The sequence below is a fragment of the Haemaphysalis longicornis genome, unplaced genomic scaffold (assembly GCF_048455015.1).
Source record: "Haemaphysalis longicornis isolate Haplotype H1 unplaced genomic scaffold, Haemaphysalis longicornis Haplotype H1 scaffold_12, whole genome shotgun sequence".
Lineage (NCBI taxonomy): Eukaryota > Metazoa > Arthropoda > Arachnida > Ixodida > Ixodidae > Haemaphysalis > Haemaphysalis longicornis.
In genome coordinates this window covers 71,675,553-71,698,406 of record NW_027526225.1, presented here as the reverse complement: position 1 = coordinate 71,698,406, position 22,854 = coordinate 71,675,553, and positions in this window count along the sequence as shown.

The window sequence follows — 22,854 nt, the reverse complement described above, 5'->3', positions numbered from 1 at the left end:
ACGAAAAATCTCGTTTCATTCAAAGTTTTTCCCGATCCCAACTGTGGTACGTGGAGAGATCATCCCCGCTTGAAACAAAGTATGACTTATAACAGGGTCAGTTTTCTTCGTTTTAAATGGGTGTACTTTCTCTCTGTCAACCTTTGAAATCCTTGAATTTATTCTCCTCCCCCCCCCCCCCCCCCACACACACACGCACGCGCACCCGCACGCACTGAAAATGCAATTCCCGTAGTGGCTTTCCACGCAACGAAGGCTTACCCTATCGTTGCCTCTAACCTCTAGTGCTTCAATTCGAAAAGTCCCTGCTTAAGTAAACAGAAGGGGTACGAAAAGAAATGGTTGAGTTTCGGACCCCAGTGGGGCTGAAATTTGTCCTAAAATGACTTAACTCACTTTTGGTAAAACCGCAATCAACGTTTATAGTTATTCGGACAGATTGGAAAGCACTTCCTCCTCAAACAGTTTGGCTTTGCTAAACCGTTCCCGCATGACAGTTGTTGCTTCGTTCGGACAGAAAAGTTATATTGCTACTGCTACACAGAACGTCTTGCGAAAGCACTGGAGCCTGCGAAACAACAGGCCATACAATTCGAAGGGCGAAACGACGGGTAGCAACATGCAGCGGTGCGTATCGTGAGAACGCTACAGGTTTCAGTCGCAATAGCTTAGCTATTTGCGTAATTTGTAGGAGCTGGGAGAGCGCCAGTCAATAACGATTCAAAATGTAGATTACGGGAGTGGTCTGACACCAGCATCAGTCACCCGCTGTAGCAGAGCAGGTGTACGAATTGAGAGAGTGCCCGTTGCAGCCAGATCCGTTGTATACATCGTGTACGTTAACACAAAGGAATGTGACAGCATACAAAAATTAATGCGGGTGATAAAGCCCCGGTGTCTGTCTTCGAATAGCGATAGTGTTGCAAGTTAAACGTGGCCAGCGATGTATTAGACGAATAATTTCAGAGCTCTCGGAGAAATTTAAATGGGCTTAATGGGCTCACGTTGGAAACTGCGTACCTAGTCTTTATGCCCCTTAAAATATAACATCGAGGAAATATCTAACGAGTCCCTGTCACGTGATCGCCAGACAGACGCAATGCGTAACGTGCGCGTTTTCTCATGTGCAGATTGGGCTTTTGTGTCCTTCGGGTTAATCTTTGCAGAGATGAAATTGATTAATCTTTGTTGAAACTTCTGAAAACGAACTCGCACCCAAACCCGATTGCTTACAGTTGCTGTTACCCCAGGCAATATTCTGGCAAGCGCCACCAGTGTAAGGACAGGACAGTACTAGCACATATGCTCTGGGCCTATCCACAGGCGTCAACGCGAGTTCGCAAAATCGCTAGTGCAGGGTGTTAGGAGACGTATGGCTTAGCTCCGAACCAGCGAATCAAGTCAGGTCCATTCAGTTGGCCGAAAGGCTGCTAGAACCGAAGGACTTGTGGCCGTCGTCTACATTTACTGGTGGTTATGCAATAAAGGTTTCTCTCTCTCTCTCTCTCTCTCTCTCTCTCTCTCTCTCTCTCTCTCTCTCTCTCTCACTCACTCGTTGATACGAAAGTAATCTTTGTAGAGACGATGACAAATTTCCCAATGCTATACCGCCTAGCTTGCATTGTCGGTTTCCTACTGCAAGACAGTTTGAAGAAACTCATTCGCCCCGGGTGACAGCAAACAAATCAGTACAGAAAGCACTTCACGCTTTTTGTATTTTGATTAGATGTCGCCTCTATAGCGCCTTTATTACCCTGTCCATATACCACCAATGCATTTGACAACACAGTTCTTTTGATCCTCAAGTTGTGCTAGCCGCGTACTAGCCACAAAACAACAAATGGACAAAAATACCCCGGCAGAACTAAGGGCTCAGCGCCGATAAGCGAGAGGTCAAGAGAATGGGCATGCAGGAGTGAAGCCTGCAAGGCGCGTTAGGCCTTGCCAGCCCAAACAACTGCTGCCATTGTCATCGAGACGGGATGATTTCCTTTGTGTCCCTAGACTGCTCGAAAAGCCGTCGCGCACTTCATGGTTATCTTTCCGTTGAACGCCGGTGCTAATCTAGCTCGTTCAATGGGGCTCTAATTCGAACGATTGCACGTTTGCTGCGGAACGTTGCAGCCGCCCTTTGTTCGCTGGGCGCTGTCGACAGCGGCTGTTCCCCTGACTTAGGCGTTCCTTGCCGCGTCCATGTTTAAACTGCGGCACGCATCGATTTTGCCCCAGCTATTTCGGTTGCCTTGGGGGAGTGGCGGTGAAGGTGTTGACGGAAGGATTGCGAGGGGAAGAGCGGTGAGAGCGTTTTCGGACGCACATCGCCGACGTCAGCGCCTTGCTACCCTCCGCCATCCTCCCTTTATCCGCAACCACGTCAGTTCCACGTCACGGCCTGGTTAATATTGCCACCTTCCTTGCATTTTTAAAAGGCCACTGAACTGAGCTTTAAGCGTCGTTTAATTATGTTACCACAGTAAAATTTTCAATGGGTCAGCCATGTTCTCAGATTTCCCAACCGATTTTTGCGTATTATTTGACGACAAAAGTGCGTTCGAAAGTACCGCTTCCATGACACCTTCGTTGCTTCCGATTTGCTGACATCCGCTATGAGGACCCTCTGGTACGTCCGCAGGGGTGCATTTAGCGTAGTTCTAGCAGGTCTAAAAAGGTCGTGAAGACAAAAAGACAGCGTCGTTCAAATTGAAAGAGCTAGGGTTTAATAACTCACTCAGCTCAGTTTCAGCCACTATGGCGTGGAAATTTTTCAAATTTCCTGCTATGGTGACGTAATAAAAGCACGGGGACGTATTACGGTCCAGCAATAGAAACATTGTTGTCAGTGTGTTACCCCACTCTACAATGCCCAGTCGTGTTTCTTTTCACTTAGGTCATTGTCCTCCCATCGCACGAACAGGGTTTTGTGACGTAATATAGGCATAGCCCGAAATTGTCTGGGGGCCACCACCACTTTATTTATTTTAGTATTTATTTATTTATTTATTTATTTATTTATTTATTTATTTATTTATTTATTTATTTATTTATTTATTTATTTATTTATTTATTTATTTATTTGTTTGTTTGTTTGTTTGTTTGTTTGTTTGTTTGTTTGTTTGTTTGTTTGTTTGTTTGTTTGTTTGTTTGTTTGTTTGTTTGTTTGTTTGTACATAAAGGGCACTTCGGGGGCATTACATGAGTGGTGCGCTCAAAGAAAGGCAGGCGAAATACAGTAGAAAGGTGTAAAACAAAAACGGTTACAGATCAGGACACACTTCTGCTATCACATACCTCAAACGACTGTTATCGGTAATAACAGCAATGTTGGCAGGAAGATTGTTTCAGTCGTTTGCTGTATGAACAACAAATGAACGCTAAAAAGTTTATCTGTTTTCTTTAAAATGTAGATTACTTATTGGAAGTTTATAATGAAATTGGTATCACTGTTATCGGGCCAAAACAGTTCTTTTTAATTAACTAAGCTTGTTTTTTGCCTTAATAACCTGATTAATGAGGACTGGACTCTGAACTCAGAAAATGAGGGCGAGACTGGATAGGGATTTCGGAAAAAAAAAAGTTCGAAGAACAAAGGGAGACTACCCTGCTCAGCTCCTCACCAGAACTCACAGCAGTCCGGATGACTGAAACCGCCTACGCTAGGATCGAAGGAGTCCTGGCTGACGACTGAAGGGGCAAGACAATCCAAGACGTCTACCTTCAGAACACATCTCAGCAAAAAAGTCCTTTCTCTCTCCTTCCCTCTCCCCCTCTCCCCCCTCTCTCTCTCTCTCTCTCTCTGTTTCTCGAAACTGCGGTAAGGTCGCGTGTTACCGTTTTATTGGTATACTCATGAAAATAGTTCAGCTCGTACACGGCGGCCGCGTTTCTGATGGAGGCGAAAAGCAAAAACACCCGTGCGTGCGAAATTTCGGCGCACGTTAAAGATCCCCAGGTGGTCAAAATTAGACCCGAGCCCCCCACTACGGCGCTCCTCATCGCCTGCGTTGCGTCGGCGCGTTCAACCTCCCTCCTCCCCCCCCCCATAATCAATCAATCAAATCAGTTCAGCTCGTAGCTCGGTTGAATCGCCCACCATGCAGTAATTACCACTTGTATCTTGCAATGAAGAAAGGAAGATAAAGAGAATGGAAGCACACAGCTAGCCAGTCTTTACCCGTCGACAATCGATGCGTCTGTAAAAGCCCGAACAAGCGTGTCTTTTTTCACTGCAGGGCAGGGATAACCGTGAGTCCACTGCTTTGCCCATCCCACAATTACCTAGATTGAAACCTAAGAGTCGATCTGATTACAGGCGGGCGTTTATCAAATGGAGCGTTCTTCCTCTTCTACATTTCTAAAGGCGGTATTTCGTCACTTCGCCGTTCCCATCGCAGAATTGGAATATTTCATCGCACCCGTCCCTTTCCGCATGGTCTGATAACAACGTCGCCGTTCCCGTTCGGCCGTTCAGCATGTAGAAAGCGACCACCACGAGCGAGGCGTTTTAGGGAGGCGGTTGGAAAGTATGTAACCTGGTATGACTGGCACCTACGAACTAACGAAGAAAGAAAGCCACACTCTAGCAGGTACCTCTTTTCGATGCTGCTATATCTCCAGTGCAATCTGACACATTTTCGTCTCCGGGCATTTCATAACGGTGGTAACTTGACAGAAAGAGCAAAAGGGAGACCTGCAGATATCGAACGGTGCGTTCCTGTTTGTGACACGCTGGGTTTACCACCGGATCGGAAACTATGCAACGCACGCCTCCGGCATTGTGAACGCGAATGTGTTGTTGACAGCGGGTGTCCCGACATTTCGATCCGTGCCTGTCACGCTGCAACCGGGCAATTTGACTGCTTCTTTTAGGGGCGAATCACCTTAGGACCTTGCTCTGTCCGGGGCTTGGCGTCCGTGTAGTGTTGCGCATGCGCGAGAAGCATTGGATTGTATTGTATTGGATTGGATTGAAATGGATGGGATTGGATTAGATTTGGATTGGGTTAAATGGATCGGATTGGATTGGACTGGAATAAATTGAATTCTATCGGATTGGATTGCATTGGAATTGTAAACTGTACACACGCATTGTCACTCATTTAAATGCGCGAGTGGGCAATGCCACGGGGGTTTTACGGTAAGAATGATCCCCATTGCTTCGCTCACTCGTCATTATTCACTTCGTGGAGATGCGTGAATTTTTTTTTACCGAGGCATTAACCCTTCAAGATATGACATGGGCGCGCGTTCCCGAAGATGAAAACCGCGCTATTCTTGGTATTCTAAATACTTATCGTCGTACGCGAGCCCACTCAGCTTGTTGTGCCTTGTTCTGCCGGCCAGTAATTCATATACAAGCGACCGCGTACGTTATCCTTGCTGATGCCACTCTCACCCAGTTCATCAACATTATCGTCATCCTCATCATCATCATCAATAATATCAGCATCGTTGTCGTTTTGATCGTCATCAGTCTGTTTGGATCGTCTGTTGGCTTCGAGGGCCCAGCCCTTAATCCCGTGAAAAAGTGGAGGTGTTTTACCTGACGATTTGAGATGGCGTTACACACATTATGTCTCAGCAGGTAATTAGCGCGCACTGCAACCCGCAGCACTCGCATGCTACGCCACATGGATCAATCCCTGCAGGTTATTTGCCCATCTCTCTTGCGTGTTCAGAGAAGTGTGCGCCTGGGCCTGCTGCAGAGACCTTCCACAGTGAAGTCCTTTCAAATTGAACGCCTCTTCAAAGGCTTCTTCAAGCTTGAAATTTAAGTTAGCGTAATGATGCAGTCTTCGAGTCCCCCTGAATATGGTTACCTGTACACAAACGAAAAGAAAACCATCTTTTATCGTACATTACTCATGTACGCTTAATTTGACGGTAAACTTGGCGCTTAACTTAACGCTTACAAAAGAGCATGTAGAAACGTTTAAAGTTTTCTTTCGTTCTTTAAGAATATCCGTGCAATCGGTACCCGGCCCATAATTTTTTCTCGGAAGTTTGACAATACACTGCGAAGCGAAGTTTGCAGCCGAACGGAAACAATTTTTTTGAGAAAACATCTCCACCGATAAGTAGTGTTCGCTTTTGTGTCAGTGAGTCCTTAACCTCCGTGGTCAACCTGTATGACCGTTTTGTTTAAAACATGTCGCAATATCAACTCGCCCAACTTTCCCTCGTGTATTGCCGACTGGTCAACCACCGAAAACTTACCGTTACCTACCTGAAGGCGCTTTCAACGCAGACAACCTCTTCCCTACTGTCATGCATTTAAAATTTCCCGCGTATTGCCCTGTATTTACTTATAGGTGAGTGGCCCGAGGTTCTTTCAGAAGCGCGAGCTGGCGCGTTTCTTTCTCCGGCGTACAGGACCACACAATGCAGTAAAGAAGCGTGCGTCTTGCAACAATTGAACGGCCGGAAGTCAGCGTTGCTACCCTCATGCATTATGCAATTCAGGCGGAAAACAACACAGCCGAGACCACAACGCGCGTTTAGCCAGGCCGCTAGACCAGCGGCCGTGTAGCCTGAAATAAAACTGTCCAATTAAAGCCTGTTCCTGAGTGCTAAGCGTTAGCGAATAGCGGTTTGCTATAAAATCGTAGCGTATTAACGTTAGCGAATAAACGCTTTGCGCTCAGCGCCGCGAATAAACGTTTCTCGTGAACGCGGCAAGCCCGAGTGTACCTTTCGCTTCACTACAGTTCACAATACTTCACAGCCAGATGTCCTTGCTTGCCACCGTAGGCTACTTTACTGGTGCTGTTCGGTAAACCGTTACTGCCGCGTTTTCCGGCACTGTACCTGTAAAAATAAAACACGTTTATAAAGCGAAGCTTTCTTAGTGGGACGGATGGCATCCCGTAAAAAGTGTAGTGCACTTTCCCCCCATAGACTGGTTGGTCGACCGAAAATCTCTGTTAAGATCTCTAGATACACAGCGCGTGCGTGAAACCGGGCTTATACTGTGTTAAAACGGTTACTTCAAACATCGCGAAAAAGTAACGGTTCTAGATAAGCCAATACAGGCATTGATCGTGAAGGAGTAAAATGCTGTACGCTTATCTCATTGACCACGCACCGGTATACATTTAGGTCGTTCGTATATGCGTTCCCTTAAGGCGCGAGAAATTGTTGCATGGGTTCCTTCTTCGTTTGCAATTTGGGTCGTTGAAGGCTTGGGGATAGAGTAGAAGCACTTTCAGCGAAAGTTGGACGCTCCTTTAGCTTGGACGCTTCCCTCAACTCTCTTTAGGAAGGGGTGGTAAATTATTTTTATGAGGGAAAAAAAGACTTGTATGTGACATTACTGTTGAAGTCCCCCCTGGTCACGCTCGTCGCACTGCGCCAACGGGCATCTACGAACGCAAAAAAAGCGGACCTTTATGGCGTTCTCTACTGCCATCACGAACCCTGTAGCTGAAGGACTTTGTGCAGAGACACGGTGGAACTATCGCTCTCAGGCTTCACTGTTGTTCAGTAGGCTTCAAAACACCGTTGAATGGCGCTTTGGCTCTGCTCCTCTAACACGGAAACCATGCAAGGTTCGACCTGAAAAGACTCGCCATCGTGAAGCCCCCTACGTACAGACAGTTCCTTTGTTCTCGAGAGAGACGAAGCGCAAACAAAGTAGCCGCCACTTACTACGGCCGCGTGTGGGTGCCATCGGTTGCGTAGCGCGGAAATTGCGGCGTTCCTCTTCCGGTCGCTTATGCTGGTGGAGAAGGCCATTTGCATGTTATAAGGGTCCCATGTCCCGCTTTTGGTACACGGTTTGGGTGATGTTCAGAGCCACGCAAATGTGAGTGGTTCACTGGACTTCCACATTCTGTTGCATTTCCGTCTTTGACCCTAGTTCTAGAGCTACAGGCGTAATAACTGTCATTCTCATCATCCTGTTTGTGTCCACAGCAGTACGAAGGCGTCCCTCATGTACCACCAGCCGTTACTGTTTTTGAAAGCCCTAGGCCATTATTTGCCTTTGAATTTTCCGTTTCATCACTGCAGCGATTTAATGGCCTCCGTTGGGGAATAATGTTTGACATTGTTAGGGGTTGCGTCTGTTTTTCTGTCTTCGCTTGTTCAGCCCCACTACTGTTATCCCATTTTCACTTTGTTGCTGTAGCATTTTTTACGTACGCATGGTACACTTCCCTTTGTAAGGGCCCTTGGCGTTGGGGTAAAGCGAGCGAGCGCGTGACGTCAGAGGCGATAATGTTTTCCGAATGTTCATGACAAGCATTTCATTACTTTGGGCGTTGTTATCGCCTAGGTAATTGTTTCCGCTCGCCATCCATTTCGTTTTCAGAGGAGAAAACAAGGCAGATATAGCAAAATTTTCAATGGTGTCACAAAAAAATATTCGCGTCATTTTCACGCCCTTCCTTTGTCCAGCTTAACTTTATTTTCCAAAGCGGTTTTCCAAGCATTACGCTTGTTTTCGTTCAAGCTCTATTTCATGTTAAATTCTTTATGTGATCCGTATAAGCTGAAGTTCGGTTCGGCGCTTGCGAGGAGAGTGCAACGTGTCAGAACATGAAACAAAATGATTATGCTGCCTTTGCTGAGTTCCAAGAGTTTTCAACACACTCACCGGGCCCCCGCACGGGGCACCTTGAGTAATCTTGGTGACGGTACTGGCGATACCGCGGACCCCGAGCCCCCCAACATAAGCTGTGACCTACCGTGGTGACGTGTTTTTAAGGTGAAGGGTAGAAACCTCTAACGGTGGCCGTCGGAGCCTTGGTCAAGCTCCGGCCGATGGGCTCCCTGCCTGTCTACCAGGCAGGGAGCTCCGGGACCTCTTTGACTACCATGGTAAGGTCAAAGGAGAAAGTACCCCCGTCTCCCTGCTTTCCAATGTATCATATGGCATCTTCAAACCCCCCCCCCCCCCCCCCCCCCCCCCCCAGACGTGATCGGCCCCCGAAAAGGGGCCGCACCGAAGTTTCTTTTCCTCCTTTGCAATCGATCTCTTCCCCAAAGCCTGATAATTTCTCGCGGTTTTTGATCATGGAATCTGTTGACAAGGCAAAGCCCATCACTCCCCAGTCTGTGTTTCTAGTCTCCAAGTTTCTTGAAAGCCTTATCGGAAAGTTGTACAAGGCTAAGAAACTCACAACGGGAGAAGTTCTGATAGAAGTTGAAAACAAACAACAATCCTCTAACCTCCTCAAGCAACTCGCATGGTAGATGTTGACATCAAGATCACGCCCCATCGCAGCCTCAATAGCTGCCAGGGCGTGATCTCTGATCGGGATCTAATGAATGAGACTGAAGCAGATCTGCTCGAGGGCCTCCGAGATCAGGGCGTGACAGCAGTGAGGCGAATCACCATACGCCGAAATGATGAAATAATTCCAACTAAGCACATAATCTTGACACTTGACCGCTCTAGCCTTCCTGAGTCGGTCAATGCAGGTTTCTTGAGATGTCCAATCCGTCCCTACGTGCCAAACCCACGCCGCTGTTTCAAGTGTCAGTGGTTTGGGCACGGCACAACGTCTTGTCGTGGTAAATTGACGTGTGCAAAATGTGCAGCACATGATCATCAAACTGACAATTGTAAATCCGAGAACTTCACCTGTGCCAACTGCCAGGGACCACACGCTGCCTATTCTAGGAGCTGTGAAAAGTTCAAACAAGAGAAACAGATCATTGCCTTGAAAGTCAACGAAAACATCACCTTCCCAGAGGCACGGAAGAGGTTCGCCTCCTTCCCTCTGGGCAGGTACGCCGACGCAGCTCGCCGGGGGGCGGAGCGGCGTCTGGTTTCGGCGGGGACCCAGTACCGCGAGTCGGACGTGGTCCCGCCCCCGCCCCCCCCTGGGTTGCCTCTGGCGGCCCAACCCGCCACCGCACCGCCTGCTAAGTCAGCAGCGGCAGCGGCTGTGGTGGCATCCACGTCCGTTGGGGATGCTGCTGCACCCTCTGTTTCCTCCTCTCCACCGGCCCGAAGCACATGCGAGGGCCCGGAGGAGATGAAGCTTGAGGAAACCGCAGCAGTTCCCACCTCCGCCGCACCGCCTGTGCCACCCGGGGCGCTCCTGACGCCCTCGGCGGTCGCGGCCAAAACGAAGGGCACCGCAAAGGGTGCCAGGTCCGGGGGGTCCGGTACGCCGGGTACCCCTTCCAAATAAGATGATGACTTGGATGTGGGACCCTTCCTGTCTGCTTCGCAGCGCAAGGAACGGGTCCCTCCATCTAAACCTCCAGAGGAGGTAAAGAAACCCCGTCCAAGAGTCCAAGCCCCGAAAGACCCTACATAAATAGTCACACTCCAGTAGCTCTAATACATAATAATGGGAAGAGAAAATATCGTTCAATGGAACTGCAGAGGCCTTCTAAATAATCTTGACGACGTCTATGAGATTCTGCATGCTAATCAGCCAAGTGTAATGTGTGTTCAGGAAACACACCTGAATTCCAAGAACACAAATTTCTTGAATAGTTACCTGGTATACAGAAAGGAAAGGGTTGGCTGCACACACTCTTCTGGCGGTGTGGCCATAATCGCCCGCAAATCCTTAGCATGCCACCCTGTCACATTGAACACTATCCTGGAGGCTGTGGCAATTCGAACGATAATATTTAATAGGTTGATAACGGTATGCTCCATATACATTCCTCCTGATGTTTCACTTTTAAGCTCTGACTTCGAGGCGCTGGTTGACCAGCTGCCCGAACCATACATCGTGACAGGCGACCTTAATGCTCACAATACTCTTTGGGGCTCTTCTCGCACGGATGCCCGAGGTCGCCTCATAGAGAAATTCCTTACATCTTCAGGAGCATGCCTTTTCAACAGTAAACAGCCTACATACCATAACATAGGACACAACACATACTCATGTCTTGACTTGGCGATTGGCTCCGCAGTTCTCTTTCCTCTTCTCGAGTGGGGTGTGGGAACTGACCCATATGGCAGTGACCACTTCCCCACCTCACTTACATATATACATAAAGGCCCAAGCAGTTCATCTTCCCATAATAGGTTCAATGAAGCACGAGCTAACTGGAATACATTTACAGAGACATCCAAACTACACCACACATCCATAGGACACCTACACGTTGAAGAAGCTACCCAACTCCTCACGGCGCACATCCTCGACGCCGCCGAAAAGTCCATTCCCCACGTCTCTGGTGCCCCGCGCAACCAGCGGAGGCCGTGGTGGAATGAGGACTGTAGGCGGGCGCGAGAGGCCCAAAACAAGGCGTGTGGTATCCTTCGTCGGTACCCCACGTCGGGAAACCTCCTCTTGTTCAAACGGGCCAAGGCATTAGGAAAACGTGTGCGCCGTGAGGCAAAACGAGAGAGTTGGCGTACATTCATAACATCAATAAACTCCTACACAGACACACGGAAAGTATGGACACGTATACGCAAACTCAAAGGACAACTGACACACAGCCTGCCCCTGGTCAGTACAACAGGGGACACTCTGGAAGACCAGGCTGACACACTCGCACAACACTTCCAACACGTGTCCAGTTCAGCACACTACACGAACACTTTCCTGAAACATAAAGCCTCTTGTGAAAAGAAGTCCCTACACGACAACAACAAATCACAGACTTCGTACAACTCCCTGTTTTCACTACATGAGCTGAGGGCTGCTCTGAGCACGTGTAAACCCTCAGCTCCAGGCCCAGACAACATTACATATACAATGATACAGAACTTACACACAGACACTCTTGTAACACTTCTTCACCTTTTCAACAAGATATGGCTTTCGGGGCACATTCCAAAGTCTTGGAGGGATGCCATAGTTGTAGCATTCTTGAAAGAAGGGAAGGACCCTTCTTCTCCCGCTAGCTATCGACCCATTGCCCTGACCAGCTGCCTGTGCAAGCTTCTCGAGAAGATGATAAACCGGAGGCTCGTGTACTTTTTGGAGTATAACGGCCTTCTCGAGAGCTGCCAGGCAGGCTTCAGGGCGGGGCTATCCACGAATGATCAACTTGTGGCACTAGAGTCTTATATTAAGGATGCCTTCGTGCATAAACAGTTCTGTTTAACTGTGTTTTTCGACCTAGAAAAGGCCTATGACACCGCTTGGCGTTATGGGATCCTTACTGACCTGAAGTCATTCGGTGTTTCTGGTAATATGTTTAACACCCTTGCTAGCTATTTGTCGGAGAGAACCTTTCGCGTCAGAGTTGGTTCTGCACTGTCAAAGGTACACGTGCAAGAAAATGGCGTGCCGCAAGGCGGAGTTCTAAGCTGCACTCTCTTCATAGTAAAAATGAACTCCCTTGGGAAGGCACTGCCGCCTACAATTTCTTACTCCATGTATGTAGATGACGTGCAGATATCTTTTAAATCATGTAATATGTCCATCTGCGAACGTCAAGTCCAGCTCGGCGTCAAGAAGCTTGCCGGCTGGGCAGACAAGAATGGTTTTAAAATTAATCCCGGAAAGAGCTCTTGTGTTGTATTCTCCAAGAAGCGTGGGGTCCACCCGGACCCAGACATCACTCTTGCGAATGTGCCAATTCCTGTGAACAAGGAGCACAAGTTTTTAGGCATTTTATTCGATGAAAAACTTACATTCATTCCTCATGTCAAACAGCTCAAATGTAAATGCCTAAAGTCAATGAATATTCTTAAGGTTCTCTCACATCAATCTTATGGGGCCGACAAACAACTCCTGCTGCGCCTGTACACAGCGTTGGTGGGGTCCCGGCTCGACTACGGCAGTGTCGTGTATGGGTCGGCGACAAAGACCGCACTGAGAATGCTCGACCCAGTGCTGCATCTTGGCCTTCGCCTCTCATGCGGCGCTTTCCGCACTAGCCCTGTCGAAAGCCTTTATGTCGAGTGCGACAAGTGGTGTCTAGGGCATCAGCGGGAGTATGTTGACCTGCTGTATGCATCTAAGATTGTGTCCCTTACCAACCATCCTTTTAATCCCATCATGAACAATACATCAAACTTGCAACTCTTTTTAAACAGGCCATTCGTTTCCTTACCTTTCTCTCTCAGAGTTAGGGAGGAGGCTTCTGCACTCACGGTCCCTCTTTCAGACACGCACAAGACACCCATTCAAAATTTCATCGCACCATGGCATCTTCGTCCTGTATCATGCGACCTGTCATTCACTCTTGTAGAAAAAAATAGGGTACCCAAGAATGCAATTCTGCAGCACTTCCTGTTCCTGCAGGACAAGTACAGGTGCGCAGAATTCTTTAGCGACGCGTCTAAAACTGGTTCTACGGTATCTTGTGCAGCGCACGGACCAAATTTTAGAGTAAGCAAAACAATGAATTTTCATAACAGTATTTACACGGCAGAAGCATATGGCATTTTACTCGTTACAAACCACATCATCAAACATAAAATTCCCAAGTCCATTGTGTACACAGACTCTCAAAGCATTGTACAGGCACTGTCATTAGGAAGGTCATCTAAAAACTATGTCATAAATGCTCTTTTCAAGGTACTAATGTCTGCATATGCCTCAAATCTTGAAATAACTATATGCTGGGTACCAGGGCATTGTGGAATCCCTGGCAATGAGGCCGCCGACCAAATGGCTGGTGATGCTGCTCTCATGACTACAGTTGACGTTACAACAGTACCTTACACCGACCTAAAGACACACATCAGACGACAGCTTCATAACACATGGCAATTACACTGGAGTCAACAAACAGACAACAAACTACACATAATAAAACCACAACTTGGACGCTACATAACTGACTCACACAACAGATACACTGAAGTCGCCCTGGCTAGGCTGCGGATAGGCCACACACATGCGACGCACTCCCACCTACTCACTGGAACTTCGGGACCCACGTGTAGCAGGTGTGGAAAGGGCCTATCCGTAGTCCACATACTAATCACATGCAAGGCACTTGACACAACACGACACAAACATTTCCCTGAATTATACAGACAACACATTCCTTTGCACCCATCATACTTTTTAGCCGACGAACCACTGTTTTCTAGTCAACGTGTTTTTAAGTTTTTAGCTGAGGTAAACTTTCTGCAGCTCTTGTCATATCATGTGTAATCACCCTGGCCCTATACACCAGCCATCTCCATTGTCTTTTGTTTTGCATCACCTTTACTTTTAGTCACATGTTTTAGTATGTACAGTCTCATCATAATTCAGTAACTTCTTCTTTGGCGCTCTTTGCCCATAGTCGGCCTTGCGCCAATAAAACCCAACTATCATCATCATCATCAACACTCACCGGGCCACAAACCAGCAAAAAATCACTCGTCTGTCGCTGACTGCACGGATTGTTTATTTTGAGAGTGCCGTTTTGTTAACAGGCGCCGAATGCACACACCAGAATTTAAAAGTGGTTAGCGAGGCGTGGTAAAAATCCCGGCTGCTGGGAACTTTTCTTTTTCATGGGGCACTTCTTGGGAACGCAGAGGCCCCAATTTCCAAACCTCGTACATGGGGAGCGTAGGAGTACATGTGCTTGCTTGTTTTCGAAGCAAAAGACTGATTAAAACTTTTCTTTATTAAATACGAACAGCCCGATTCCGTATCGGTGAGAATTTTGCCTCATAATTTTTCTTGTACACTAAAACATGGCGCCCGTCTACCTCGGGTGTCACTTCGGTGCGCTAACCTCCAAACATGAATTTCCAAACATGTCCTCCCCTTCGCCTACTCAGTAGAAGAAGCCTTGTGTAATGCAGGAATATACAGCTGAGCGTTTTGGATGGAAACGGTGTTACCACGAATAAAAAAACACCGAGGCGTAGGTTTAAACACGTGCAAACCAAAGTTTCGTAATGACTGGAGTGATAACGGCGTACAGGTTTGTGACAATTAATTTTTTTTTGCGAGAGATTGCCCTAAAGAAAGAGTTTTCATAAGTACAACAATGCACCCGTTCAGTGCAGAAATCTAAGGAGAGACCGGTGCTGAAATCTGAGATGAGATCGGGGCATAAATCTAAGATACACAAACATTGCAAAAAGCCGGTTTGGGGCTCCAGCGAGCCCCGTAGCATCACGAGGCAAATGCGGCCAGATCCCACATACCACACGAGATGCACTTCATGCGTGTCACACCTTATGTTGTCACGAGGGTAGTCCGGATCCTCCCCTGGATCCATGGCCGTGACGAAATAACGGCGGATGTCAGTTCCTGATACCAGCTACGCTTACACTTTGAGAATTGTGTCGGCAGAAAGAGCTTTGCGCTGCAGAGAGCACAACTAAGCCCCTGCATTTAGGGACGTCACCCACACTGACACAGCGTTTTCAGCTCGCTGATAAGCATATCCAGTAAATCCAGTGGTTCTGAAGCAGTCATCAAGCAATTTCTGCAAAGTCTTCGTGGTAATACTCAGGATTTTAAAATGCTGCCTAGGCTTGATGGCAATTGCGTACCAGGAGTGTGGCAAGAAGCTCCGCAGGGTAGGGTTCGCAGGAGCTTCCGGGAGAGCTGGAGTCGAAGCAGATTGCTGGATACCGCCAGCGGCACAAGACTGCTTTGAAGAGCAGGCGATACAGTCCCTACCTTCGTAACACCTACCAGTTCCTACCTTCGTAACAACAACCTTCCTAACACCGTCAGCAAATCGCTTCATGGACGGGTCGGGCGGTTACCCCCACCAGTGACGGAAAGTCATCAGTGGTTCCAGCAGCAACGTCAGCAGCAGCAGACGCTCCTGGCAGCTGCGTTGTTTCGGTCGGTGGTATCTGGTCCAGCCTGTCTGCCACGGCAAGGCCGTGCCTTGGTCGCAAGCAGCTCAGATCTGCTGGGCTAAGCCTAGCGGCGAGGGGAGAGTTTCGCGCTTGCGGACGACCCCGCGGGGTCATCCTTGAGCCTTCTGTTGTGTCGCATCGGTGCCAGGAATACCGCAGCGACGTTCGACACGGGCAGGAGCGATGCAGCAAAGGGATGGAGCCCGTTGATTCGAAAACAACGAGTAGCCAGAGAATGCCAACAAGCCGCTCCTTCGTTGTTGTCTTTTCCACAATTCACAATTCAAAATTGAATTACCAATTGCTTGAACATACTTTCTGTATCTCAAAAGATTACTATGTAATGTATACGGTTTATAGTACAATAAGGGCAAAGATCGAGGACGCTAGAATGGAAAGGCGAGTATAAGAAACAGTGCCTCTACCCACCGCGGTGGCTCAGTGGCTAAGGCGTTGTGCTGCTGAACCAAAGGACGCGGGTTCGATTCCCGGCCGCGGCGGCCGCTTTCCTGATGGAGGTGAAAAGCCCATGTTTTTGAGATCTTGGCGCACGTTAAAGATCCCCAGGTGGTCAAAGTTAATCAGGAGCCCTCCACTACGGCGCGCCTCATCGCCTGCGCTTCGTCGGCGCGTTGAACCCTACATTCAATAAATCAATCAAACCTTTTTAGCCCGTTTTGTGTTATAACCAGAAAAATCCAACCATGTTCAACTAACTAGCCGGCCAGCAGACGTTACTCAACTAGCCTAAACGTTTTATTTGAGCTGGAACGGAGATAGTTGAGTCCTTCCTCTCTTGCGGAGGGCGTTCTCAGTCCAGGGGGCCCAGGGAACGTGCGGCAGTTAGCACCAGGTTTATGAGCTCGAGCTGGTCACCCGGGTCGCCGCTAGCCAGCTGGCCCTCCCTCTCTTTAGGGGTTGCGTTGGAAAGGGAGGGGGGTGGTGACACTTCCCCACCACGTAGTATGAGGTTTGGATAATGTTGAAGAGGGGGGGGGGGCGGGGGGGGGGGGGGGGCAAGTGAGTTTTATTTTTGCAGACCGCAGTGCGAAGGAGCAATGAAGAACCTTCTCTTTCTTTCTTTCTTAGCGCACCATTTTACCGAAATACGGCAGCACGGCAAAATGTAGCCATTTCGCGATGTGAAAGGCGATGCAACAGTTGTGCAGACAGTAACTGATACCTCCGTGCCTCACATTTTGTGGTACGATAAGAGAAACCGTTTGCGCTGGGCTTGTATTCTGCGTTCGCGTAGATGCTAAAGCACCCTCTCCAGTCGGCAAGGCCTTTCTTTAAAATGAGGGGAAGCCGTTCCCCAAATTGCAGAAGTAGTGCCGTTTATTCCTGGGAACTCGATGGTCGCCTGTCGGTGCCTCGGTGTTTATATGCTGCTTTTTTTGGCCTTTGTTTTTTTCTCGGTGTACTGCTGTATTTCCGAGCCTGTGTGTCGTTCGCGAAAGCCAGATGAATGCGCCGCCCAGCATTCAAAACTTCGAACCTCCTTAGACCTTCTCACAGAAATCATCAGGCCCGTGGGAGTGGTGGTATACTTCTCCAAGGCTTGCCCTTTAGCAAGAAAAGGTCGGAAGTTTCAAGCTAGGAAGAGGCGTTAAATCTAAACAAACCAAAACACCAGGTGGCTGGCGATGAGGTGAGCATTACCGCGGAGTCATTGTTAGCCGGGGGTTGCTTATTCCCCCGTGAAAGTTTCGCTACGGCCGGCTGTCTTCATTTTAGCTGGATTGAACTGAGTCCCCTCGTCGTCGCTGAATAATTAATATCATTCTTCATAGTCTCAAGATAGATACTAGTTCTGAGCGGTAATATTCTCGACGCGTCAAGTTTTCTTGCAGCAGTTGGACAGGCGGCTCCTAATTCTCATCTACATCGCTTATTTTCTAACCATCTTGGAACGCTCCAGAACCTTAGTCCCGACACATGAATCTCGTGTACATTTCCCGAATCTTGTATTGCCAACACCCGGAATTGGCGGTATATAGTAGGCAAAATGTGGCAGTGTGATGCTCTGGTGCAGTGTCGTTGTTTCCTAGCATTTGGTTAAGTTCAGTTATACTCTGTGGACATCTGTCGTTTCCGAAACAGCACAGAAGAATGTCAGGCTCACCGCACCGTTGGTCCATGTGGCTCCGCAATGCAGCGGCATTCGTTTGGTTTTTCATTGCCTAAAAACATCTCCGTGGATTTCACAAAGATACTGTCTTGCCTGTTATTGCCTTGGAAGTATCTTCACACAATCGGACGAGAGGACAGCGCGGACTGCCTTCTATGTGGTTGTCCTGAGACTATCGAACATTTGCTTAGCGCTTGTGCAAAGTACTCTAGTGAGCGAAAATACTTTGAGACAGCATTACTATGCTTGGACACTGGCCCTCTGTCCGAACAAAATATTTTGGGCACGTGGGCTGACAACAGGAAACAAAGCCTAGCCGTTAAAGCCCTGTTTACATTTTTTGGTGACTTCTATCTGGATTCTCGGCTCTAGGTTGCGACAAAATTTAACAGACTGCGAAATAATGTCTCAGTAGTTTTTTTTCTTTTCCATGGACGATAGTCATGTGCTGAAAAGTGAACTGTAGTCATCTGATTCAGTTGTATGTGAGACGTTTATTGGTTTTACTGCTTGTGCGCAGTTCATTTGTCGCTTTCATTGTCACTTTCCATACCATCCATATTCATTCCTTTCTCTTTCTGTCCCCAGTACCCTCCCCCGCAGAGGGAAGTAGCAGGCCCAAGATCAATTTCTCAGGCCGGCAGTTTCTCCTTTTCAATAAATATTTACTCTCTCTCTATTTATCTTGCCTGTTCATTAATATTTCGGGCTTGCTGCAATAACGACGTTCCACAGAAGATCGGTATGGTGTGGGATTCCAGTGCTTTGCTGTTGCATCACGCTCAGGTGGTAACATACTGATCAGTTGCTCTTCTGGGTGGTCACTATTTAACGAAAGGCCTAGCTGGGCTGCTCGAAACACGAAAAAGTAAGTATAATTTGAAAGGCCTTAGCATTTTATTCTCCTCAACCGTGTCTTTTATAGCGCGACGATCAGGGGATTCTCGAATGCAAAGCTATATATTCACGTTCTGAGGACGGATACACCTGTCATACATCCCTAATTTTGATTCGTGAAGTCATTTCCCCAAAAAAGTTGCTGAGTTTGTTTGTAAGATTGCTGCAAGGCTACTTTAGAAAGAAGCTGTCGTCAGCACTGAGGAACCTGGACTTTCTGCGGCCATTTTTGGAGGGAAAGAGTCTATATCACCGGCCTTCCCTGTCATCCGCTCAAAAGGAGATTAACCAACTCTTACGCTTTCTTCGGGCGACCAACTTAAGCTCCAGTCTATAGACTGAAAGCCTTCGCTGTCAATCACTGAACTTGAACGTTTAGTGCTTCAGCTCCGGGCATACCTGTCTGCTCCAACTTTTCTTCATTCTTTCCTTTCTCTTTTTCCCCTATTTTTCCTTTCCCACGTGCAGGATAGCAAACTAGGCTTTAGCCAGGTTAACTTCCCTGCCTTCCTTCTACATCCTTCCTTCCTTCCTTCTTTATACACTCCGCCCTGCCCTGTTTTTCACTATCTGCGCATTGAAAGGCAAACTTGTGAACATTACGATCTAATTTTTAGTAAAAGCAATACTGCACAAGAACTTGATCGGCACGCTACTATGCACCAATTAATTAGAACTAATGACTCGTGCCATTAGCTTCAACCCCCACTGGTTCACAAGAATTTTGCCTTTGCTGTAGTGCGCTATAGCAGTCGCGAAGTGCGTACCTTTCTATATGCTTTCGCTCGTATGGCCGGGACTTCAGCGTTGATTGGTGCTTTCTTTAATTCGGAACCCCGTAGTTTCCCAAGCTGCAATCTCCTGTTCGGGAAATCAATCGATTTTCTCGAGCTTTATTCAAATACTCATTACATCCTCTCCGGTCGTTACGGAGTTCTTTGTTGCGTGTACATTTCCTCATCATCGCTAACTACGATGGTCGTTACACATGCACTGGATTTCCTGGGCGGTAGGAGTTTCCCGTTACGGCATGCAGTTTAATAGCGACCTTCCCCTGTTTCCCACCTGTATCTTTTTTTTTACTGCGAGTACCTTGGAAGGAGCACTATTTTTGTAACACGAGGCGTATGCCTGGGCGCATCTAAGAAAAGCTGGTTTTAGTGTTGTGTAACCGGGATCAGCCACGTGTTAGTAAAATGAAGCAAGCGTAATCATCCACTCGCTTTTTAGCCTGACTGAGGTTACTAGCTCTGCCAAATTTAATAGCAGACGGTCGGCGTAAGCAAAGTTCGTTTTCGGCATACGTTCTCGTATACGACTTATATAAATTCATCTTTCGAGTGCCATATAGTTGGGCCTGTGTTGAATGCACGTATACTAAGCATGGGACTGTGTTGAATGTGCGTATACTAAGCGAACTTATACTTTATTTCCTGGTGATTGACCAGACGGATGAACTCAATATCTTCCACGACGGGCAGTCGTAGTAAAAGTTATGCGTGCAGTCTCGAAGACGCCACTTGCAAGTGACCCGTTAGGACCTCCCCTCGCAACTGGCGATTGCTAGGCGCTATGGATTTGTTCCGTTTTATTGACCACTTATGCAGTCTGAGGGCCCTGAAAAACGATGAAGTACTCCGAACGAACACATCAAATAACGTTGCTCCGCGCAGTTTTCTGCTGGAGAATCAGCGGAGCTATAATTTACGACAGCAATCGTGTTAGTCTAGCGATCGAGTAGTGCTTTCGTAGCCTGTCGTCTTAGCAAGCTCATAGTCTAGCAAGCTCATAGTACATACCCTCAGAGGTCCCTGGCCAACCTCTTTGCGCGTCCAGATACTCGCACAGTATGGCAGAATAATACCTACCCACAGCGGCCTAGTAAAAAAAACGCTTAACCCCGGGTTTTCTAATTTAGTTCGGGTCTCGAAACGCATAAAGTGTTACTCACCCACACAGGATCTCACATAACCGCGGAGGTGGATTGGCCGAAGCATTCTCCTAGATTTTTCACCTCGAACGAGGAACAAGTACCGCATAATGTTCAAGTATCGCAGAACTAGAACAAGTATCGCGTAACTATTGATCAAGCCCGAAGAGCGCTTGATCAATAGTTTGGCATTCCACTGGAAGGCTCTTCATTATTTCAGTATCTTTTCAGAAGCCAACACAAGGCTCATACTGGACAAATATTTGTGCATATACATCGTCCTCCCGTAGCCAGCTCGGGTCTCAAAAATAAGCGTGCTTCATTTATTGTAATCCTGAAATACTTCTGACACACGTCGTAACGCGGCTCTACACCGGCCATACGAGAAACATCACCCATATCAGGACGGCGTTCCAAGTCCCGGGAGGCAGTCGATAACAGACCCAGAAAAGCCGCCTGGCGCTAACTTATTTCGTGCTTTTGGAGTTGTCTGCAGCCTTGGTCAAAGGTAGCATGAAAGCGCTGTGGTGAGCTATTTCTAATAGACTGGGCACCACACAGAAGCGGCAGTGATTGATTGACTGCACATGTTTCGAATCGCACCGTGACGTCGACGATAAACGAAGAGTACACTGCGATAGTGTCCGCTCAGCGCCCCATCTTTGACAGATGATGATTTTATACGGCAAAGTTGGAGGCTGTGGTGTTGATTGTCTGTTGGCCTGGGCTTACGTATGCCGATCGATGAAAGGCAACGTGCAACGAATACTGTTGAAAGGAGGCCCCTGCAAGATGGTGGCTTTACTACCTTTGCTTGTATAAGCGGAAGATGTCTTTACACTCACAGAAGAGGTTACTTAGAAGGGTTCGGTGACAGCGTGGATTTAGAAGGCCCGTGACATACGCTGGGCGTCTATTATTCACCTTTAGATCCCTCCGTCCTTCAGTAATTTGTGGCCACGTCACTGAAATGAGAGCTAATGCTGGTAAGAAACGCTCCTCTGCACAGAGGCGCTTTCACAATACGGCTGAAAGTTCGCAGGAAAAAAGAATTTTTATTATTCGTGCTGCTCCCCTGTTTCGCGTTCGCATCTGGTCCCATAAACGCGTTCTCGATCTACTCGAAGCATCGTATCTGGCTCCACACGGGTACGTTATACCTTAGCAGGCACACCATCTTTGTCGTTTCTGTCGTTGTCAGCGCTTCCCGGGGCTCCTCTTCGTCCTCATAATCATCTGCATAGTCCACAGCTCTCTCAACAATGTAGGCATCGGACAGCGTTCCGGTAACGGGAACATCGGCCTCGTACAGAGTGAACTTGCCGTTCACGATCCCGTTCAGCAGGTAGTGGGAGCTAAGCGTTAGGAAGGTGACCTTAACAGCTGGCTGTAGCGGATTTTGCCTTGTGTCCTCTCTGTCAACACTTTAAGATATCCGGAGTCTCCCGAAAAACGTTTCGAGATAAAGGGGGGCCAGTACGTGCCTCCTATCACAGGTAAATTCACGACGAAAAAGTTTCGACTTCACTGATATTTCGAGATATCCCAGTTAACGAGAGATTACTGTATATATACATGGAACGAGGGATTTCCAAAGAACACACATCAAAGATTCAGTCCTTATTGCCAGTGCTATTTGGCTTCTTGAATGTGCTTTATAACGCTGAAAGAGGTGATTGTCATTTTCGCGTGATACGGGAATAAAGAAATGAAAGTCGAAAAAAAATCCGCCGTGGTCGGAAGCGGCATAGAACCCACGACTTCCGCATAACGCGTGCGGTGGGCTACCAACTGCGCTATCCTGGCGGCAGATATTCTCTCGACTTCAGCGGGTGCTTATATTTAGGGAGGTTCGGAGACCGTTCAAATAGCACCGCCCATCGACAGCCGCGGGAGACGTGGAGCGTGTTTCGTTATCCGCTGGGGCCGCAGGGATAACGAAAGAGGAACGCGTAATCTATCCTGTGGAACCTTTCATTATTGCTGCCGTTTGATTTTTTTTAAAATGCCGTCAGGTAGCGCGGGCAACAGCAGGCGGCGGTTTTCTGCAGTTGATGTAGTATTGTATTTGCTATCGAAAAAACCAAGCATCGGTAATTCTTTTAATTTAAGCATCGGTAATTCTTTTAACAATTGGAATCCATTTCGTCGGGGCAAAGAGGTCTTTTGGGTGAACCGAACTTGTATTTTGTCATCATGGTCCCT